A 17,204-nucleotide genomic window follows, 5' to 3' on the forward strand; every position below is an offset into this window, starting at 1 on the left:
GGAGAACTTTTACGTTCTTCAACCAAAAGCATAAATGCAGGAAAATTATTCAACTGTGAACTTACAGCAAACTTTTTAACTGTAATTCTAATCTCATAAACCTCCCTTTCTAACATGGTGATGATTTCATAGCCTCTTGCTTCATTGGATTTAAGATTCCTTTGGTTGTAAAGATTTCTCTAAGCTGCTTCCCTTTATGAACAGATTGCAGTGGAATCATTTCTTTACAGTATTTTCCTACTGAAAGGTCTGCAAATGCATTTTTCATCCTTCAACCTTCCTCTTTCAGTTCAAATTTGAAACAAGCAAGTCAGATTATCACATATATCTTATTCCTCAGGTTGCTTTATAACGAGACAATGTGTATAAAGCATTAGACTTACATTAGGATATAAATCTGCAAGAAGAGCACACAAATGCATTGGATGGATTCATGAAGTTTCTAATACATGCACTTAGGAAAACAAAGAAAAAATAAACAAAGGAAAACAACTCTACTGAAGAGGAAATCTGAGGAGATGGAAAGCATTTCCTCCCTCAAATCACAGGAAGGAATTATATGTCTTGTTCTATGGGAATCCCAAACAACAGAACACTAGACTACAATATTCTAAATATTGAGATATTTTTATAGATCAGCTTTTGCTGGGTATACTCCATACTCATTATAAAGAAAGCTACCGCTACACCCTAGGAAAGTAAGCAGTCTCAGAGGAAGCTAGGACTCAAATTTTTAAAACGTTTCATACATTTAAAGCAATTTCTTAAATGGCTCCTTGAAACAAAGCTCGCAGGTAGAACGTGTTCCCTCAAGAATAAGTACCTATAGCTGTCAGTTGCATTCCACTGAACTTCCTGACTGCAGCCTGGAGAGTTGTTAAAAATCTGTTAATGAAATGCATATATTCAAGCTAAACAGCTATGACAAAGTAGTGCTTGCAGGTATTTTCAATATACATGACATCTTCCTTCACAAATAGATCTATTTATACTCAAAAAAAGACAATAAACAAATACTATTACTGGATGTCTTCACACCAGATAAATTCTTAAGAAATGGTAAAGCTTAAATTTCTATGTTGCTATGCATAGGATTTTTATGGACGACAATGCATCCCCATTCTTGATAACTGAGCATTAATCTAGAGAAATCAAGTTTAAAATCACACTCTGTGCTACTGTCCACTGACACTAGATCTCACTGTGATTCTGGCCAAGTCATTCTCCCTTTTTCTCTTTCAAAGAGGGATTGGGACTTCTTACTTGTAAAAATGAGATGATCATAAATATGTCACATCACAGAGAACTGATGTGATTTAAAATAGCATCTGGAAAGCCATTTGTAGTTTGCAAATACCAGTAAACACAGAGTTCTATTATTTTCTTATACAGAATGTGAAGTAGTGACATGCAGCACTCAAGCAAGAGAAATATGAGGCCACAGCTGTGAGCACCCACCGTTTCAAAAATATTGTATACCATCAATACTTGACACTGCATCTTTATGACCTACTTTATTTCACCTGCTATTCAGAATGCTTCTTTGTCTGAAAAAGAGCATGTGTATGTAGCTTGTAGTCAGTGCATTACATTAGAATTTAGAGCTCTCTGAGCACCAAAGCTGTCAGTCCTTTGATACACAATGAAAGTTCCTTAGTTCTGTTTGAAATGAAGCAAGAAAACTGAAGATTTTACTGTGATTATTCCTTCACCTCTTCTTTGAAGTTATAAAGTAATTTCGAAACCTGCTTCCATCTGATTTCAAAAATTCTCACTGCTTTCTGAAGCTTACACACATTTCATTATAAGAATGATGATTTTGTTTGATATTTCACTTGAAATATCTCTGTCAGTAAATACCAAACCCTCTCTTGCCAGAGACATTCTATACTAACAACACTTTATTTTTTTTCCCACTATTAATTAGGGAAACTATAATAACCATAGCAGCCTTCGCATAAAAAACCCTATTGCTCATGGAAATACATATCCTTTCCCAGGTATCCAAGCCTGTTCTGGACCCAGTACTAGAAAGTAATCCCCTCCAGTCTCCCATAAGGACACAGACATCTATGCACCCCCTTTTGCCGGTCGGAAAGCAGATAGGTCAGTCCTGGTGAGCGTGTCTATCAGTACACTTGGGGTATTTTTCTTAATACTTGCAGCTGTACAGTCTTAAGTCTGCTTCCAGATCAGAATAAGAAGACAAATCTGGATGTAACCATATTAATGAATTGCAAACCATTGGAAGAAGCTGACTCTTGGCTGAATTTACACTGGGAAATTCAACTATGTCTGGACACATTATCTTGTTGGTACAGTAATAGCCCTAAGTTGTGATACTAAGATCTTTTATTCATGAGGAGAGCCTTAATCCATGAAAAGATGACTATGCTGTGATTTGGATTAGTTTAAAAAGATAGTCAGGAAGACATTTACTTTACCTACATAACCTATGAAATATATAAATATGAAATTCCAAGATGAAAAGATTATCTGCTTCTCTTTTTGTGCAATATCCAAATAAAAGTAAGAAATTAAAATCCTGTTACTTAATTGCCCAAAATCACATTCTATTTTGATATATTTCCTGGTTATGAAAATCTTGCTAATAATCCAGATAGGAACCTAAACTCCTGCAACTACATTCAGAAGATTGAAGTCTGTACCACACAGCTAGGTGTTTCTCAAAAAGCTGCTCGATTTTGACATTTCAAGTCTTCTAGAAACAGAAGTGTAACTCTTTATGCTATTTAGTATCATTTTAGCTTTAGCCTATGGCTCTGAAAGGTGTAGCAAATTTACATGTGGAAGAGCCTTTCACACTCTTTCCTTCATTTTTCTAATGAACAGTCTCATTTAAATGTCTTTTGCTGACAAGCCCCAGCAGTCAACCCCATTCTCTATTAATAATTTTGCTGCAGTTTCTGCAATGTCATTAGATACCATTAATTGCCCAATTTATAGCAGTAGGTCCTCTGAAATACTGGGAACCTAACAGGTACCTAATTATTTAACTGAAGCCAAATTCTACTGTTAAATCTCATCAAAACTTTTATTCCAGTGCTACTCACGGTAAATACTTGCTATGGCCAATAATCAAGCTGCTGATCTTTAATTCCTCATCCCACTATCAATCATTTTGGCCCCCTAGGACATAAAGTGCTGTGATTTAAAGGCAAAGGGAGCATATTAACTGAATGCAGTAAACAACTGTTTAAAGCGTGTATTCACATCAGTACTCTGCACGAAGGATTATTTGTACCAGTTGAGGAAGAAAAAAAAAAACAGGAGGAGGAGGTTTCTGCGACCAATTAGAACTAACTAGCACTATTCAAATATTGAATAAGTAATATTTACTATGCATTGAAAAGCTTGCTTGCAAAGCAGAATTTATTCCTAGATATTGGTAATTATTATTGAAAGACTGCTAATTTCAAGAGAATACTGCACTCCCATGCAAACTAAAACAGAAAAAATGATGTTGAATTACTTAGCTATAGGACAAGAAATGAATTTTTTACTAAGCTTGATTCATGTGCATAATTCCTCATACTCAAGCATGCAAATAAGATCAGGTAACTCCACACAATTATGTGATTACTAATTTCATATGCAATTACTTCAATGGTACCTGTACTTGCAATATTTAGAAGTACAAATTTGATATATATATTTGCATACTTGATGCAGATAGTTAATACATTTTTAAAGTCCATGTAGACACAATATAATATTCTAATACCTAATTTTTATTCTTCAGTGATAATATAAGACACGAAGATAAGGTCAAATGCTTATTACATAAGTTTTCATCTGATTGCAGAACAGTATTTGCAACTCATATTTTTTTCTCTCATTTCTAAGGCATAAATGGTAGAGCATTACAAATCAGTTATTTTTGCTAATGCCAGACAATATGAGGGCACCTTCAAAAGTAATGCCTCCTATTTCATTCTGTTGGCCCGCCATGACAGAGGTAGGTGTTGGTAGTATGGCTGAACCTTCCCACCAATATCCCATTACATTTTGCTGTCATGTGACAGATGGCAGCAGAGGGGCAGTCTGACAGAATGGTGTCAGGCATGGAAGTGTGTACGGAGCAAAGGTGTGTTACTGAATTCCTCCATGCGGAAAAAAATGCACCCACTGACATTCATCAATACTTGCTCAATGTTTATGGAACCAAACAGTGCATGTTAGCATGTGAGGCAATGGGTGGTGCATTACAGCAGTGGTAACAGTGACATGAAATGCAAGCCATCTTCCAGACAGCCAGGCACAGTTGCCACATCACAGAATGAAGAGTGTTATCTTGCAATAAAGAGCATCAACCAGCTCATCCACATGAATCAGAGGATTACAATCAAGGAACTGCATACAGACTGAATATGGGCTTCAGTGCACTGAAAATGATGACAGCAATGTTAGAATATCACAGAACTGTTTGAATTGAAAGGGACACTTAAAAGCCATCTAATCCAACTCCTCTTTTGGCTTCCTACATAGGAATTAACTTAGGAAAACTACTCAGAATTTCTACAAATGGTTATATACAGTCTGTTCTTATTTGCTGTTTCTGTGACTACTGGAACAGCACTAATTTCTTCAAATAGAATGAAAATAGAATCCAATGTGTACATTTAAACAAGAACATGCATGATTTTCATTGAAAACTATGCAAGCAAGAGCATATATACAGATCTGTATGTGCACTCTCTCTCCACATTTCATTGTAAAATGCAGGCATATGTATTCATTTTCAAAAATACAACAAAGTACAATCAATTTTAACTACATATTTCATATGGAAACTAGGAAATTTTAGCCAGAAAATTCTACTTTTCCAGATTTTTACTATAAGCCATGTAGGTTTTTAGTGGGACAAAACAACAAAATAAAAATGATAATAAATACATTCTGCCTTTCTCAAAAGATTTCCTATGTGCGCTGTAGGGTTTCAGCTTACATGGTTTAGTACCCTTTTTCTCCCCTGTATCACTTAAACTTGTTTCATTTGAACTCCGTGAACATAACACAAGGAAGCACTGATACATGTATGCAGACGTTGTGAGATTGTGACTCATTGTATTGATTTCAGTAACACTAATCATATATTTGAGCAAAGTCTTTTCTAGTAAATCCTGTTCCTTTCAACAGAATATTGGGGTCTTGGTCACAAGAGGTCCAAACACACCAGAAAAGCACACTGAGAAAATAAGCAATAATCTGTCGTATCTATTGAAGGTATTTCTGATTTCTAATTGCAGAATCCAGTTATCCAATTTTGGGTTGCTTTTTTTTTTTTTTAAACACTATTTCTTATTATGTACTGACTGGCTTCTCATTCAAAAAAAGTTTTCTTAGAGAAAACAATATTATCCCTTTGATAACCCTGCCAGCAGCAGAGCCAGGCAGCTACACCACCTCTACCAGAAGGCATGCAGCCAGCACACAGGGCAATGCACAGCACTGGACAGGCTGCACAGGTGCTACATAGGGAGCTCCAAGTTCTGGATAACACAGCCAACTACCTTGACCTTGTTTCATGCCAGCTGGCTTACCTGTCCAGTTTCCCTTCAGATATTGATGAACTGACCTAAAATGTGCCTGTTAAATCAACATTTTTCAAAGCTCTACTGGTCTGCTATAAACATTATGACTGGATTTAATGTTAAGTACTAGAAAATAAATCAGGATTTAATTTTCTGATTTAAATCAATGTGTGAGTGGATTCATTATTTTTTCCTCTAGGCATTCTGCTATCCTAGTTTTCCTACATCAGATTACTTCTTTCATTTGAAAAATCCTTCAGGGTGAGCAGGAAATACAGAAAAATTATCTTCTTCAACACAGTGGAGGAATCTTCTCCAGTTTTCATTCCCTTTAGTCAACACCCTGTGTTAAACATCATTCTGCAACCCTTGGAGTCTGACCACGTATTCTCTTTGTAAGACGTTCAAAAAAATCTTTCCCGACTTACAGTGACCACTGAAAGTTATTTTCTTTCTTAACTCTTAAACCATCAATTTGATGTGAAAGTCAGGTAGCAGCGTGAAAATAGCCTTGCTTACCTTTCAGTTGTCCTTAGGAAGAGAAATGTCAGAGCTAATTATCTCAAGAGAATAGTTTGCATCCATGTTTGAAGGAATGGAACACTTTTAGTTCAATCAGTTGTTTTGAAATTGCTCTTAATGCAGTCCAGGGTAAGCTAAAAGCAAACAAAAATATTTTTTTTAATTTAAGAACAGGAAAGAAACATCACATTAGTTAGGAAGAACAACGAAAAGTACAATGTATGCATTTTCCAAGCTCTTGTATATCTGAAAATGTTATCTAGGTAGGCTTCTGTTACGCTGCAAAATTTGGTTAATATTCTAACAGATATTTCATAGCATTCCTAGTTGAAGGCATGAAATTCATCCTGCCTTATGTCTTCAAACTATGCTTACAGAAAACAGTTCAAATCACGGAGCCTGAATTTTATCTATTTTCAGTAGAACTAAAATCACGGTCTCCTGCTTTCCATTCTTTTCCTTCTCCCATCGTCCTGTTATTTAGCATCCAAACATCAAAGCAGGATTTATGAATGTGTTTCATCTTTTTCTCTCCTGTGCCACCTTCTGTTTTGGCAGTGCTCACATAATGAATGAAATATTTTTCTCTGTCTGCTCTGATTGTCAGAAAACTCAGTGATTGCAGTGTTCTCTTCACTTCATTATGTCAATCCATCAGTTTTATTCCAACTAAGAGGGAAAAGCAGTATTTGGCAAGAAGTGTTCACGCAAATAGCCTGATCACTTTTGTAAGTGCTCAGAGAAGAAACTCATAGTTTGTAACCACACCTGTAACCACAGCATAGTTCCCTACAACCTCTAGGTAAGATTTTGAGCCTCAATCCAGCAAACACGTGTTTACATTATAGGAATGGTCATAATTTACTTTAGTTATACGTGTTTATCTTTTGCTGGATTGGTGACTTAGACTTGCAACTTACCTTTCTCAACATCTTTTTGTCTTGTTATCAACTAGTTCTTAAATCTGGCAATTCTTTGGAGAATAAACCAGCTAAAGATAACCACTTGCTTAAGGGAAGAATAAAGCCATTAGGTCTGCCTGTATTACATGCAGTACATGAAGACAGCTAACATCATTCTGATATAACATTTTTATGATGCAAATAAACATTTTACTAGTACAGACTTACTCTGACTCAAGGCCTAAATGAAATTATGGCTCTAGGGTACTAATGGAATAGATATCTTTAAGCACTGCAATTGTAACAGAGGCTGACACTGAAAAGGAAGGTAGGAATCCTGACAGATGAAATACAAGAACTTATCAGTCAATAAAGGTCTATGGTAGGCATAGCATGTGGTTTAATTGTAAAAAAAGCTGATGAATTTGGGTTGCATTTTAGGGGATTTAGGCTGGTGGGTTTTTTTTGAGGCTATTGGGAATTGTAGAGGCAGCTCAGTTGCCCCTGACTCTCTGTTCAAGCCTGCACGAGCCTTATCAGCTGNAAGGGGGGATGTTATTTTTTAGGGGGTGGGAGGAAATGTTGGGATTTTGTGTTTTGGGTTTTTTTGGCAGCATAAAATCTTTTCCATGTGTGCCATTAGCCTCAGATAACAGCCAGCTAACCAGCAAGTTGTTCATTTTAGCAAACATTCTGCATATAACTGGTTCCGAATATTAGACAAATTCATGAAATGGAACACTACTGAAGATTACTCAAATTATATACATTTATATTATTATTATATAAATATTACTATAAAATCGCAGGAGACAGGAAGAGAAGTTGGAGAAGATTTTAGTGCAGCTTTTGTTTATTCTTACATCCTTCCTTTTGGTCATGAATGCTTATGTGGTCATGGGCAACAGAGCTATTCTTATTTTGTTAAGCAGTGTGGAAAAAGAATTAACACATTGCTGTCTGATCCTAGGAGTTATCACAGAACCTCTGATTCAGTAATCAAGTGTCCTCCTCCCTGATCACCCAAAATTCCAGTTTCAGTTCAGTTTTTTGAAAAGTGACATGTATAATCAGGGGAAAAATAGATTTGATAACTTTACCACTTATGCTCAAAGCACTAGCTAGTGACAACTCGTAACTAAAATATTCAGATTACTCTTATCAATCTAAATAGCATCACTCTCAGAGTACCGGCAGTTGCAAAATATGCAGCAATAATTTTTTTCTAATATCATACTAGATTTCTTAGTATGATTCCTGTTTGTAGAATCAGAAAAGGAAACATTTTACATTTTGCATTCTTCAGACTCTCTCTCTTTAAAGAAGCTATGTATCTAGGGATGCAGCTATGTATCTGCCCATCTCCTAAATATTTCCTGCAGTTCTCACTGTCAAGCTCAGTTTTAAAGTGTCTGCAGTGAACCAAAGTTTGTTTTTTTTTTGTCATAGTCACTTATTTTAAGAATCTGCAGCTCAGTTGTGCTTTTAAAATCCCCATCTGATAGTCCATAAAGATTAGACATTTATAAGAGAATTCACATTACATTTTTCTTCCATTTCTTGCTAATTGCTATATTTTAGCTTTGCACAGAAACATTTGAAATAATGATGCTGTTGTTCAGAGTTAGGATTTCGCTTCCAGAAAAAGTTGTATAGTTGTATTTACTGAGGAAAATGCATGATACCAAAACCCAGGAAAGAATAAAGAAATTTCACTGAGATTTATTTTTCTGGACTCCAAAGTGTTATTGTGTTTGCAATTCTCAGATTATTTCAGGAAGAGTGCCAACATCATAAACTATACGAAACAATAATGAGAAGCTCCCTTGGCGCTGTGGTGGCACCTTAAATTATTTTTAATGAACTAGGCAGGCTTCCAAGATTCCCTTTTCAGAAATCCAAGCCAATACTCAGACTGAACAAAATCAAGCTTGGCTCAGTGGAAAGCAGCTGAAGTCTTGGGAAAAGAGAATTAAGTTTCCTTCCCCTTTTCCAGCACTCTTTTGCTTAATAGCACAAACCCATAGGACCCTGATTGTTAGCTCACAGTCACACACTTTTTAATAATCTGTGGGAAACATAAGAGTATTTAACTGCTATTCTCCATTAGTCAGCATCCTAATCCCAGGTTTCTTTAGCTCTTTTCTTCATTAACAAAATTAAATATAAACAGCTTTCTCTTGCCTTTCTTGTCTTAGCAGGTTCATAGTTTGAAGGACAGACAGCTGTAGTTTTTTTAAACTAAGATTTTCTTTTAAAAAAGACAGTAATAACTACATGATTAGAAAGCAAGAACGAAATAAGCTTGTATTGTCCACATCAAACATAAACAAGGAATAGTATATCCTGCATTCGTGCCTATACTTGCCACAAGAAAGAGGAACCAGTATTTCAATGCCTCGTTTGCCTCTGAAGGATAGCAAAGCACACCAAGGGAAGATTGACACATTGAGGGGTATATAAGCAAAACTTCATAACCTGTCTCAGAACAGGGCACGTTCAATCAGTATCACCATGGCCCGTAACCAGGTAACTCCCACACATTTCCGAAATAATACTGAACGCAGTAGCAAGAACAAAAAAAAAGGTCTTCCTGCTGTTATGTCTGTGAATGAAACATGCTTTTTATATCATTCTCAGACTTCAGGACAGAATTGTGCATTTCCTAAATGAATAAAAGGCTGAAGATATGTCTATTTCTAAACCTACTGCAGAAACTAGAAATGGCTGAGAACAAAGGACCTAAACTGGACTGGATGATCTTACAGGTCTTTTCCAGTCTTGGTTATTCTACAATTCTATGAATTAAGAGCTTCCTCAAAAGCTTGTACATTGCTCTTTAGTTCCCTTAGACACATTTACGACATATAGGATAACGTACAGAACTATCACTTCCTTGCAATCTTCATCTGTTAGCAAATAACGAATGGATTACAGTTCTTGTAAATAGTGAAAAATAGTACTCCTTCTGGCCAGCTAGTAGTGCTCAAATACAATTAGCACTGGAAAAAAAAAAAATCAAGTTTGTTATCAGTAAAGCATGTATTAGAAAACCTTATCTGCTCCCACAGACTAAGTTCAACAATAGCAGTATTTGATTCTCATCCAAATCTCTAAGATTTGTCTAGAGGCATCTAAAAGAAGCGTAATTATGACTTTAGGATTAACTATAAATTATAAGGAGATAAGGGAAAGAAAATTTATTTTACTGTGAAATCAAAAGGAAATCGGTATATCAAGAGGAAAAAAAATGACCTAGAAACCTAGATGATAAAGGTATATGTATTTTTCCTTTTTTTTTTTTTCCACTATTTGATTAGAAACATTCCTCATTTCATTCCTGATAATTATCCAGGATATCCAGGGATCCAGTGGATCCAGACAGCCAACAGCTCACAACAGCAGGTTTTAGAAAATTGTTTGCAATTCCTAATTTGAGCCTGGCTGCTATTCAGTTTGATAAAAAAAAATCCTTCAACTTATTTTGTCCTTATTTTAACCTCTCCAAGGAGGTAGGCCTATGTGAATCCGAGTTTTGTATCTTCTTTAATAAGAAATAAGTCACTACGGGGAAAGAGGCAAAATGAATTAGGGACAAGGATGGGAAGAAATACAAAGCTACTGAAAATTTGAAATTCATGCTAAAAATCTCTGTCTGCATAGCTATATATCAAAAGTGCATACTGTATAATTTAAAAGTCACCTCATCATTAGATCAGTATTATGCTACGAAGCACATACTTATTTTTGTAAACCACAGGGTATTGGATGTTTTGTTCACGGATCATCAAAACTGGAAGATGCTTGGTTCAATGACTTCTCTGAGATTTTTTGCAGATACTTCACAATCCATAAATGTCAATTATCAAAGTATACTTACGTCAGCTCTGCCACTACAGCATTTGTGCTTAGCAGCATTCCATATTCTATCTTGCACAAGCTCTTTTGCCCTTGATCCACTTCCTCTCTTTTATTCCTTATTAATCCACAAGACAGCTATAGTGAACACACGAGAAACACTATACTACCTTGTCACCTTGAATAATATTTCAAGGGCTTTCCAACTAAGCAATTGCTGTAGGTTAGTGCTACTTTCTAGGAACATTAGGTTCCCAGCTATCTATCTCACCCTTCTGCAGGAAATTACTGCCTTTACATCAGAGCGCAACAGCATATATGCATGTAACCCTGCTGTGTAAGTTCACTGCAATACATATTAATACCAACTTAAATGGTAACCTGTGAATGATGTTGGCAGACATACTAACACACAACTCTCTTCTGGGGCAGAACTTTCTGGCGAAGGACTGGGACGTAGAAGGGGATCAGAATTCAGAACTGCTCCCGCTAATTCACTCGAGTCAGTCCACCAAAGTCCCCAAACTACCCCCAAAATACTTGGCCAGGTTTTAGAAGTAAAAAAGCCAACAACCATAGCACCCAAACAAAGCTTCTCTTTAGAACAGTTAGCTCAAATACTGCCATGCAAACACCACAGCTTCCTTTAGCATGAAAGACAGTTTTGAGCTGCACCTTTAAAGAACAGTACACTAAGTGCCTATATCCCACTGCCCATTCATATTTCAGTTCTTCATTGCTTATCTGAACAAACCAAGTTTCCTAAAATCACTATGCCTCTGGAAAAACAAAAGAGCACTTGTATATTAGGAAAGACAGCCCTCAGCAGTCATCATTTCTTGGTGGTTAAATGTTTTAATGTGCACTGTGGAGGTGGAGGGAAAGAAAATGAATGGGAACAGCTATCAAGATTATTCTCTTTTTCCATTCCACTAGTTTTAGACTGCCCTCACTGCATTCCCCTCACACACCCACTGGGATGGGCAACGTTGACTATACTGCTTCAGAAACAAGTCATGTAGAGACCACATGCCTGCAGGCTGTGGATGTAGTGTGAAAGGGGAGAAAATGTCTATTTCCGTAGGAGAGGAAAAGATATCATGAATTTCAAGAGAGAGGCTCTACCAAAATGCCTGCCCTGCCTATACAAACACCTTTGAACTTCTGCAGAGTAGAAAAAGCTATTTCAAACAGTAATCTGCTTAGCTTTCAGTATAGATACTTCCTTTATATCCCAGGAGAATATGCTTATCTGAACAATCTGTTAAAGTCTGTCAGATTTTGTCACAGATACAGTAGGTATAGAAAAACTGCACAATTAAGATGTTTTTATTCTGCATTAAAATCTAAGAATTTAATAAGAATTAGGCCGTATTCTGTAGCTGATTATATTTTTTTTCTCTTCCACTCTAATGAAGGGGATGCTTCCAAAATATTCAAAAGCAACATTATGCCACATCAGTAACGAAAGCTTTTAAAACAGACTTAGTTCACAAAAGTTTACTAAATAGATGTTTGTACAAAAGCTCTGTAGTCAGGTCTGCCTCCTAGCAGTCTCATTAAAATATGCAGTTAAGCTATTCAGGCTTAAATGGACACAAATATCCATAAAAAATGTAGTAGTAAAGATGGAGATCTCTAGCAGGATATTGGAAATGCTGGTGTTCTGTCAGTATGGGAAAAGCAGTTTTGAATCTAGATGAAGTACAGGAGGACACTCAGACCAGCAGCTCTACATTTACAATCTATAATTTATCTTGACTGTATAAACCTAAATATTCATAGACATTTATTTTTCCTCCACAGTACTAACCCAGTTTTACTGAATGAAGACAGACAATCTTCAGAGCACTTTTTAAAGTGCAGCTAAAAGAATTCTGATCTTATGCTCCAGTTATAATATGTTAGATCTGACTTCAATAACACCAAAAAAAAAAAAAAAATTAACATTTTACTTTCCTGAAAACCAGTTAATCAAATGTCTAGCCTTTACTAGAACACAGCTAGCATTTTCTAACATTTTAGGAAAGTTAAGTTACATATAAAGATTTGGTTCAGACAAGTACTCAAACCTGAAATCCCAATTAAATGGAACCACAGAGACCTATATATACAAGCTCACATTTCCATCAATCAAGCCCTAAACATAACTAAAATCAGAACATAAATCTACCTGCCTAAAAGTCCTTTGAAATACTGAAAATAGTAATAATAATGTGAATCGTTTTTAGGCAATTTTTACATGCAGTCAAGTGAAAACGTCAGGACTTTTTTTTAATGGCATTTTATTTTATAGTAAATTGCTTTTGAACTACAGACACAGTTATTTTAATAGGGCATCTCTTCAATATCTTAATTAATTATCTGGATGGGAGAATCAAGCGTATCCTCAGTAAGCTTGCAGATGACACCATGCTGAGACGAAGTATTGATCTGCTTGAGGGTAGGAAGGCTCTACATAGAGATCTGGATAGGCTGGACCGGTGGGCTTAGAGGTCTTTTCCTGCCTAAATGATTCCATGATTCTACAGTCAGAGTCTCCATTCTTAAAAGGAGAGCTTTGTTTTAAAAAAATCATTGAAATGTTTTTGTTTCAGTCTTGTGGATTAAAAATTTATTTAGTAACAGCATTATTAAGGTGGACTTGAAATCTATTTGCTCTAAAGATAATTTTTTGCCATGCATGTATCCACGTGCACACATGCAGGCACAAACTTTTACGTATCAGAAGGCCCCAAGTTCCCCTCTGCATTTGTTGTAGCACTAGATGCCTCTCACGGAACCATATACCATACCAGCTACGCAGATGATAACCAAATCAACACCATCAGGAATTTCCTCTTACAACAACTTTGTTTTAAAGCATGACCATTGCAGAAGTTGCATTCATATCATACCAGGCTATCTAGAAAACCTTGTTTGTTTCTCTTTCCTGGATGTAGCTCAGCAGATAAGCAAAGCTAGAAAAGCTCTAAACCACATGAAGAGGATAACAGCTAAAACATAAGCTCTACCTTATGGTATACAACCATTTTTTTTTTCCTTTTATTTCCTTAAGCTTAGAATTTATCAGATTGTTGGTTTGAGTAGATCCCAAAGCTCTGACAGGTAAAAAGTATATGCCATTACTCAAGGGTGCTATAAAAAAAAAATCAAGACAGAGTTTAAAATCAAGAAAATACAATAAATCAACTCTAACACAGCAATTCCCAAATTATAGTGATTTGCATGAGCAGCTTCAAAGATCTAACATTACCAGCTTCCCCATCTTTATTTTTGCCAACCAGCTGACTGAAGTAAGCTGAATTTACCAACAGCAAAGCCACCAGAGATGTACTGAAGTACACAGAACAAAATGCCCTGTAAAGGCAGCAATCCAGCATTTTGTAATAAAGGAATCTAAAGGGCACCTCAGAAGTGATGCCCAAACTGTTTAGTAACCTAAAATCTCCAATCTTTTGATAATCCTGGCCCACTACAGCACAGTCCATAGGCCCACAGCAAAGGAAATAGTCCCCACCATCCCAGGAAGCAGCAATTTTTTTAGCCATTTAAGCAGATATATTGGAAAGACTATCCTTCCCCACCTTCCTCTTTCACAGATAGAATTTTGTTTGAGGCAAACACCAGAAACAAGCTTGTATCTTAAACCTTGTGTGAAGGAATACTGAAGAGATAAGAAGCATAAAACTGCCCTGTTGTAATGCTCCTGCTCTGTGAGTAAGCAAAGGATTAAGTTTCTCAGGTTTTCAAGTCTGGCATGCTTCCATGACTTTATACTCTCTGCAAAAATTTTAATTGAAAATAAACCAATAATATCTCACAGTTCATTCAGATTATCATTTAACTTCTATCTATCTTTACTAATTAACTCTAAAGGCACTTATGAAGAATTTTTATTCTTTTTTAAATTCCATTCTTTTGGACCTTTTACTTTTCTTGCACAGTTTACACGACTATCTCACTTCTAGTCCCAGGTCTCCTGAAAGGTGATCAACATTAACGATCCGTTGGGTGAGTTATTCTTAATAATCTTCCTGAAGTCACATGCCTGGTTGTGAAATTTCTAAGACTTGCATAGCACCCACAGTCTCTGCTACAAGACAAAAAAAAAAAAAAAAAAAAAAAAAACACTGGCAAATATAGATCTGGAATGTTGTTCAAAAGGATGCTATCAAAATTCATGGAGCCACATCCAGGAAGCACAAGTCTATCTCCTCTTACAGCATACAAAAAAAAAAAAAAAAAAGAAACACCTGAAGTAGAAGACTGAAAGAGAACCACAGATAAAATCTGAGGCAGAATGCCATAATGCAGCACGATTGTGGAAGACACCAAAGAGAAAGACAATTTGAAAAAAAAATTGCAACGTGGAAACAGACAGCACTAAAGAATATTTCCTCTAATTGCTGTTTGGTTGCAGGTGGAGTCATTTTTCTTCTTTGGTGAATATTCCATTAGCTAGGGGCATTCCTCACTTGTCCTTCAGGGACTGTGTCTACTGTACAACTGGAAAAATACCATTAGATTCTAATACATTTCCCACATCCTATTAGGCCTCTAAATCTCTCTTTCTCATATCTCCCAAAAACTACGTTGAGTGCTATACAATAAAAAAATGCTCTACCAAATTGCAACATGGTCATTTAGACAAACATGCCTGACAAGCAGCACTACTTCACTTCTGTGATGGACCTGTATCTTTACCCACAGTGAAGTTTATGCCACTTGCTGATCCTACACACACACTGTGCATACTCAGAGCTCTCTGTCAGGCAGCCTTCATTCACACCACAGGCCACGCAGCCTGAACAGCACACGAATAACATGACTTCAGAATTGTTTCCATTAGAAGAAAAAAAAACAGTGATGCACTCTATTGCATACAGTTCATCTTATGCGGCCAACAATGCAAATTTGCAATCGAAACATTATTCATCTCTAGCAACTGCAGTTTTCAATCCAGCTCTCATCATCATAGACATTAGCATCAGACTGTGCCATTTTGACACGCTCAGCACAACTTCCTATGTGATTGCTGTGAGGAGACATGGCACCTGTCAATCTAACTGACAAGATATCCACAGTGTTGAGCATTGCTCTGACAACAGTCCCTTCTACAAGGTTTGACAAATAAATGCTCCAGCTTTCCCGTGGTAAACAGTGAGGAATTATGCCATAAGAAGTATATAGGCCAGCAGGAAGTCCATGCCAGAGTGATTGTGTTACTTAGTAAGTCTTGAGAAAACAGTGACTCTCTTCTGAGTAGATACATAGTTCTTCACACATTCAAATGTCTTCTCAACGTGCAGAAAGAACCAGGGGCATCAATGCTTACAGTACTTTCTTATAGTGGCAAAAAAGAATGCACAGCGGCCATGAAAGAGTTAAATGAGATTAACATATGTTGGAACTTTCATAAATTAGGACTCAAAGACACACCAGTCAGTGAGAGTCAGTTGCATTTGAGGGTAAAAGGAGTTGCAAAGTTGAGTGAAATAATGTAAAGTCTAAGGTCTGCTGTCACATACTCTCAAGAATTCCCGGGAAAAGTATTTGGCTGTTTTCCTATCTCCTGTTTCCAGTGCATACTGCAAGATGATAAATGCGTATCCAACTTAGATGAGTTAACTCCTTTGCTTTCCCTCTGGCACTATTAAGAATGTGCCAGTGGCTACAGTGTGAGGAGAAAGTTGTCTGACAAATTTAAAGTAAATTCATGGTCAAACATTAAGCTTCATTCATCTTCTTTTTGTGGTACTTAAGCAAAACAGGGTTCTGTAAAAATCTTTTGGGAGGCATAATAAAAGGCCATGCAAGCAAAAGCACAGTTGATAAATTATTTATGAAGAAAGAAAAGGGTGAACATTCCCAAATGCCAATGCAAGGAACATCTCTACTAACATATGAGGCATAATAAAAATAATTTTAAAACAGACAATTAGATAACTGCCATAACATGCACAACAGGGGGAAGATGTGAACTATGACTCACAGAAAGCAAACAATCTAGTGCTCATTCAGCCAGTTACCTTAAGAGACAGTATTTTCTCAGTGAGAAAATAGGAGTTTAGGTATCTAATATGATAAGTTTCAGTGGATGAATTCAAGCTTCTTGAGCAGCAGCCTCAAAACTTATCGCATGAGACAATTGTGCTGTACTAAACAATGAACCATGTACTTCCTTGTCTTTCACCAAAGCAGGAGAGTGATGCTCATTTGCTAATGCTGTCAACCCACGGTAATCAAGAGACTTGGTTCCTTGTTTTTATTTTAAAATTTTCCTTCATCAGTAAAGCATTTGTTCTATGGGGAGTAGACAGAGTAACGACAGAGTAATGTCATAGGCATCTTATTCTTATGAAGT

General features: G+C 36.4%; 1 long non-coding RNA gene across 10 annotated transcripts in view; it reads right to left on the minus strand.

The window, feature by feature from the left end:
* The window catches only part of LOC110400788, a 264,387-nt gene that overhangs the window by 153,453 nt on the left and 93,730 nt on the right, over positions 1-17,204 (minus strand). For all 10 annotated transcript variants that reach the window (XR_002440077.1, XR_002440071.1, XR_002440069.1 and 7 more), the window contains one exon: positions 6,075-6,211. This is a non-coding gene — a long non-coding RNA (uncharacterized LOC110400788). The remainder of the gene's footprint in view (positions 1-6,074; positions 6,212-17,204) is intronic.

This window comes from Numida meleagris, chromosome 6, assembly GCF_002078875.1.
Source record: "Numida meleagris isolate 19003 breed g44 Domestic line chromosome 6, NumMel1.0, whole genome shotgun sequence".
Taxonomy (NCBI): Eukaryota; Metazoa; Chordata; class Aves; order Galliformes; family Numididae; genus Numida; species Numida meleagris.